This window comes from Oryctolagus cuniculus, unplaced genomic scaffold (genome assembly GCF_051225735.1).
Source record: "Oryctolagus cuniculus isolate XC-2025 breed Fujian yellow rabbit unplaced genomic scaffold, ASM5122573v1 ptg000055l, whole genome shotgun sequence".
NCBI classification, from domain to species: Eukaryota; Metazoa; Chordata; class Mammalia; order Lagomorpha; family Leporidae; genus Oryctolagus; species Oryctolagus cuniculus.
In genome coordinates, this window is record NW_028301710.1 from 85,539 (window position 1) to 91,734 (window position 6,196).

A 6,196-nucleotide genomic window follows, 5' to 3' on the forward strand; every position below is an offset into this window, starting at 1 on the left:
GTCCTCAGGGTGAGCATAGGACCCTCTGTAGTGACCTATCTCAGGCAGTTAGGGTGATCTGAGCTTCTGATGACAGACACAGTGATTGCCCAGAAACCCAGTTAGGCCCCATGCCCTATCTTGCAGTCACAGATTTCCAACAGTCATGGGGTGAAGAGGATACCCTCTGCCCCATGAGCCTGCCTCATCCATGTAGAAAGCATAGTTGTTTTCAGAGCCAGCTGCTTAGGGGTGATCTGCCTTGGCAGTTTGAGCCCCAGAGCCTGTGATATGTTGAGAGGTTGGGGGTGCCTCTAAATCCTAAATAGGAGCACAGCTCCCTCTCAACCCTTCCAACCAGACTCAAAGTCAGTGGAGAACACAGCATTTTTCTTCTAGGAATCTCCCCCAGTCACGCACAGGAGAGCCACCGCAGCTTCTGCTGGTGTCAAGATGATACCTTCTCCCTGTTGTGAGCACCCTTGTTTGTGGATGAGGAGAAAGAAATGTGCTTTTCCTTCACTGGATGAGGTGCTTATCCTCCCTCTCCCTTGGGCTCCAGATGGATTCAAACTCAGTGTAGTCTGAGAGGTTCTCCCTCATGCCATATCATCAGTGGTACAGGCTGCCACTGTGTGCCCTCACCTTGATATTAGAATCCTTTGTCTCCTTGAGGATTGTGAGATTCAGGTGTAGTGTGACACTTGCTGCTGTGTATCTGCACTCTCCATGCTGCTCCACAGCATTCCTATTCTTTCTGTAGAATTTCCCTGCAAGCTTCTCTCCAACTCTCCCCTGAGAATTTACTTTCTATTTTTTTCTAGTACTTCCTCTTGTCAGAATCAGCACCTCTCTTCCCTATTCAACCATCTTTGAATCCCCTCCAACTTGTACTTTTATAAATAATTTTTGTCAAGAAAAATTCTGCATAAAGGAATTTTAGGTGGCCTTGTCCATTCACAACTTGCATTCTTACATGTGTTGAAGAAACTTTATATGACAGAATGATCAGAGATATTTAAAATATATGTTAAGGAATGTATAATACAATAGTGAGAAATACAATTGTGAAGTATATGGAAATAACCAAAATAAATACAGTGAGTAGTTGTAAGAAATGCCTTGGAAAATTTATGAAAGTAAGAAAAAAAACTGGGGCAAAGACAGAACCCACTATGTCACAATAATATTTATCTCTATAGCAGAGCAAACTACAAAAGATATAGCTCAGTTTTTCTCTCCATAATTTTGATTGAAAAACATACAACTTATTTTCTGAACAAAAAGTACAATTTCTACAAGTTTAAGCTACTAATATAGCCCTTGTAGAAATTATGTAGTTCATTTTTATTTCCTTAAGAATACCTACGCCACTAAATCATCAATCTAGAATGTACATTATAAGCACAAATCTGGTGATTTAGCCAAAATCAAAAGAAAAAAAAAGGAAAGCATCTTATCTCGGTAGGGCTTTAAAGAAGAGAACTCTGTAGATTATGTCTATATTGGTATGGAATCCAAACCCAGACAGTGAGTAGCCCCTGCTGATGCTTCTGTCAGTATAAAATCTGATGCAGGAAGTTAGACCCACATCAGAACAGAATTTGGTGTCATCTGGTTTACCAAGGATATATTCCATATTTTCTAAGACACTTAATCATCCCCATTCCATCCATGTGCACATCTTTATATGGATACTTCCTCTTCTTTTTTAAGATTTATTTATTTATTTGAGAGTCAGAATTACAGAGAGTGAGGGAGGCAGAGAGAATTGTTTTCTATCTACTTGTTCACTCTTGAAATGCCTGCAACAGCCAGAGCTGGGCCAATCATAATCCAGGAGCATGGACTTTCTTCTAGGTCTCTGACATGGGTGCAGGTGGTACTTGGGCCATCTTACACTGGTTTCCCAGGCCATTAGCAGAGAGCTGGATTGGAAATGGGGCAGGCAGGCCTCAAACTGGAACCCATAGGTGATGCCCACACCACAGGTAGAGACTTAGCATACTAAACCACAATTCCAGCCCATGCACCTCCTTTTCTTGAGTTTGATCCTTTAGGTCCAATTAACTTCATGATGGAAGAATTCCTAAATCAACAATTCAGATATCAGATCTTAGAGACTGACCATTCCTCCCATTATGGGGCCAATCAGCCCAATGTTGGTAAGCAGAGAAACTCCACCTGATGGTGACATGGACCATAATCTTAATCATTCCTTCCATAAATTGTATCCTCAGTATCTGATGGGTCCCTGCAGCCCATTAAGAGGGTCTCAAGGCATGCAGATCCTTGAGCACCATCTCCCGGATATGGCCCTACTTGGAGAGCAAGTCCAGGGATTGGTCTCACACATCTAACTTTGAAGACTGCCCATGAAGATTCAGATTTCTTCCATGCCACCAAACCCCTCCACCCAGAACAATGTCCACACTCCCAGGTGATGTGTCTCTTCACAGCCCATGAGGATATCACCACTACCTATGCCCAGGTCTGCCTATACCATCCACATAGGCTCCAAAGCACTCTGCACACTCCAATGCACATGTTAATCACTTCTAACTTTCAGCTTGTATAGTAATTGGATGATTATTGAAGAATTTCAAGTTATCTGTGTTATAATTCAGATTAATAAACAGGAATGCTTCTCTATACAAATGTATGTGCTCATGCATATATACATAAAGATATCTTCCTTCTCAGTTTGAATGTGTTTTCATTCTTGCCTAATTAGTCTCATTAAGTCTCCTAGGGCTATGTAGATTACAAATGGTGAAAGTTTTCTTTCATTGTTTATTATGTTGAGATAGTTATCTAGTACTAATTATTTGAGTCTATCATGATAAGGAGTTGTGACTTTTTTTTTCTGTATCAGTTTAAATGGTCATATTTTCCCCTTCATTATGATAATGTGGCATTATGACAATGATTCATTTTCATAAGTTCAACTAACCTTGCTTTCTAAGAATAAATCTATTGTGTAAAATCTTTTAAACAAGCAGTTGCATTTATTTTGGAATTGTTTTGTACAGATTTATTGTATCAAAATGCATAATAGGTATGAATTTTTGGGATACCTCTTTTTCTTTTTCTTTTTTTTTGACAGGCAGAATGTACAGTGAGAGAGAGAGAGACACAGAGAAAGGTCTTCTTTTTCTGTTGGTTCACCCCCCAATGGCCGCTGCGGCCGGCACACTGCGGCTGGTACACCATGCTGATGCAAAGCCAGGAGCCAGGTGCTTCTCCTGGTCTCCCATGCGGGTGCAGGGCCCAAGGACTTGGGCCATCCTCCACTGCACTCCCAGGCCACAGAGGAGAGCTGAACTGGAAGAGGAACAACTGGGGCAGAATTTGGCACCCAGACCAGGACTAGAACCTGGGGTGCCAGCGCCACAGGCAGAGGATTAGCCTATTGAGCCGCAGCACCAGCTTGGGCTCCCTCTTTTTGTAGCAGCTTTGCCTGCCATTCTTATTAGGGTATTGTTTTCCTCTTAAAATAAAATAGAAATCTTTCCTTCCTTAATTTTCTGTTTGGAAAGAATTGTTATTAATTATTTTGTATTTTTTTTTAATTCATCCATGAATGCATTCGTACTCAGCTTTATCACCATTCTGGGGTTTCATTATTAATTCATGTCTATCTCTTCTTAGTTTTCTCATTAATTATAATTCGATTTAAAATTTTTATAACTTTTTAAAATCTCAAGATATCTATTTCACTCCATTACATTATATTTTAGATACTATGTTAGTTATCCCAGATCCAGGAACACATACGGTATCTATCATCTCAGTATTGTCTTATCTCACTCAGTATAATGGCTTTCAGTTGTGACCATCTCATTACAAAAGACAGGATTTCATCTTTTTCTCAGCTGAGTAGTATTGCATAGTGTAACTATAACAAAATTTCTTTAGCCAGTCATCAGTTGATGGGCATCAGCATTGATTCTGTCTTAGCTATTGTCAATTGTGTTGTAATAAACATGGAGGTTCAGGTAATTCATCTACTGTTTTCTTTTGTTTTGTGTAAATTCCCAGGAGAGTGATGGTGTGATGGCTACACTGTATGGTAGGTCTATATTCAGATCTCTGAGATCTCTGTCTTCCACGGTGGTTGCACCAGTTTACATTTCCACCAACAGTGTACCAGGGTACTATTTTACCTACATGCTCTTCAGCATTTGTTGATTTCTGTATGTGGGCTGTTCTAACTGGCATGAGATGAAACCTCATTGTTGTTTTTATTTGCATTTCCCTAATGGTTAGTGACCCTGAACATTTTCTAAGTGTCTGTTGGCCACTTGAATTTCCTTTCTTAAAAAATGTCTGTTCAACTACTTTTCCCATTTCTTAACTTGGTTTGCTGTTATTGTTGCTGTTGTTGTTGAGTTTCTTGAACTCTTTATAGATTCTGGATGTTAACCCTGTATCAGTTTTGTAGTTTGCAAATAATTTCTTCCATTCTGTCCATTACCTCTTACTTATGCTGACTGGTTCTTTTACAGTGAAGAAGATTCTCAGCTCTATGTAATCCCATTTGTCTTATTTGGATTTGATTGCCTGTGCTTCTGGAGTTTTCTCGAAGAACTCTTTTCCTATGCCAAAATCTTGCCTAGTTTCCCCATTGTTCTTTAAAGATTTCATGGTATCAGGCCATAGATTTTTGTCTTTGATACATTTTTGAGTGGATTTTTGTGTGAAGTGTGAGTAGGAGTCTAATCTCATACTTCTGCACATGGAGATCTAGTTTCCCCAGAGCCATTTGTTAAAGAGACTCATTTCTCCAGTGGTAGATTTTAGCTTCTTGAACAAAGATAAATCAGTTGTATGCATGGATTCACTCCTGGAATTTCTATTCTGTTTCATTGGTCTACCAGTCTATTTTTTGTCCAGTACCAGGCTGTTTTGATTATAACTTCCTTGTAGTATGTCTTGAAATCAGGTATTGTGATGCATCTGCCTTTGTTCTTATTACATAAGATTGTTTTAGGTATTCAGGGTCTTTTTTGTTTCCATATGAATTTTAGCATCATTTTGTTCTGGACAGGTGAAGAATGTCTTTAATATTTTCATTAGAAATACATTGAATCTTCAAATTCCTTTTACTAATATGGGCATTTTGATTATATTGATTCTTTCAATCCATGAACATGGATAATTTTTCAATTTATTATGTCTTTTTCTATTTCTTTGGCATTTTGTAATTTTCACCTTAAATATCTTTGACATCCTTGGTTAAATTTACTCCAAGATATTTGATTATTTTGGAACTATTGTGAATGGAACTGATCTTTCTCAACCATTACCTTGTCTGTGTATACAAAGACTATTCATTTTTCTGTGTTGGTTTTATGAAACTCAGAGTCAGTGCTGAATGCTAATTTTCCCCATGGTAAAAATCCATATATCACAAGAGTTCACATTACCCACCAGCCACAGCCCTACTCTTCACAATTGTACTGGGCAGGTACAAGAGTTCCTATGGGTGGCACTTTCCTTCTGTGGTGCTGGCTCCCATTCCACACCCATTGCAGGATGAGCACAGTGGATGGTTGTTGTCCCAGTGTCTGTATGGGGGCAGATCACAGCAGTGCTCTCAAACTGTTCTATTTGCCCCTACTGACAGTTCCTTCTAGCTTCTGTGTGTGCACAGAAGAGCTGGAGCAGCTGCTACTGTTTATGTGTGGAATGGCACAACCTTTTTTTTTATTTTTTAACTTTTATTTAATTAATATAAATTTCCAAGGTACAGAATATGGATTACAATGGCTTCCCCCCCATAACGTCCCTCCTACCTGAAACCCTCCCCTTTCCCACTCCTTCTCCCCTTCCATTCACATCAAGATTCATTTTCGATTCTCTTTATATACAGAAGATCAGTTTAGCATACATTAAGTAAAGATTTCAACAGTTCAACAGTTTGCTCCCACACAGAAACATAAAGTGAAAAATACTGTTTGAGTACTAGTTATAGCATTAAATCTCAATGTACATACAGCACACTAAGGACAAAGATCCTACATGAGGAGTAAGTGCACAGTGACTCCTGTTGTTGACTTAACAAATTGACACTCTTGTTTATGGCATCAGTAATCACCCTAGGCTCTTGTCATGAGCTGCCAAGGCTATGGAAGCCTGCTGAATTCACTGACTCTGATCATATTTAGACAAGGCCATGGTCAAAGTGGAAGTTCTCTTCTCCCTTCAGAGAAAG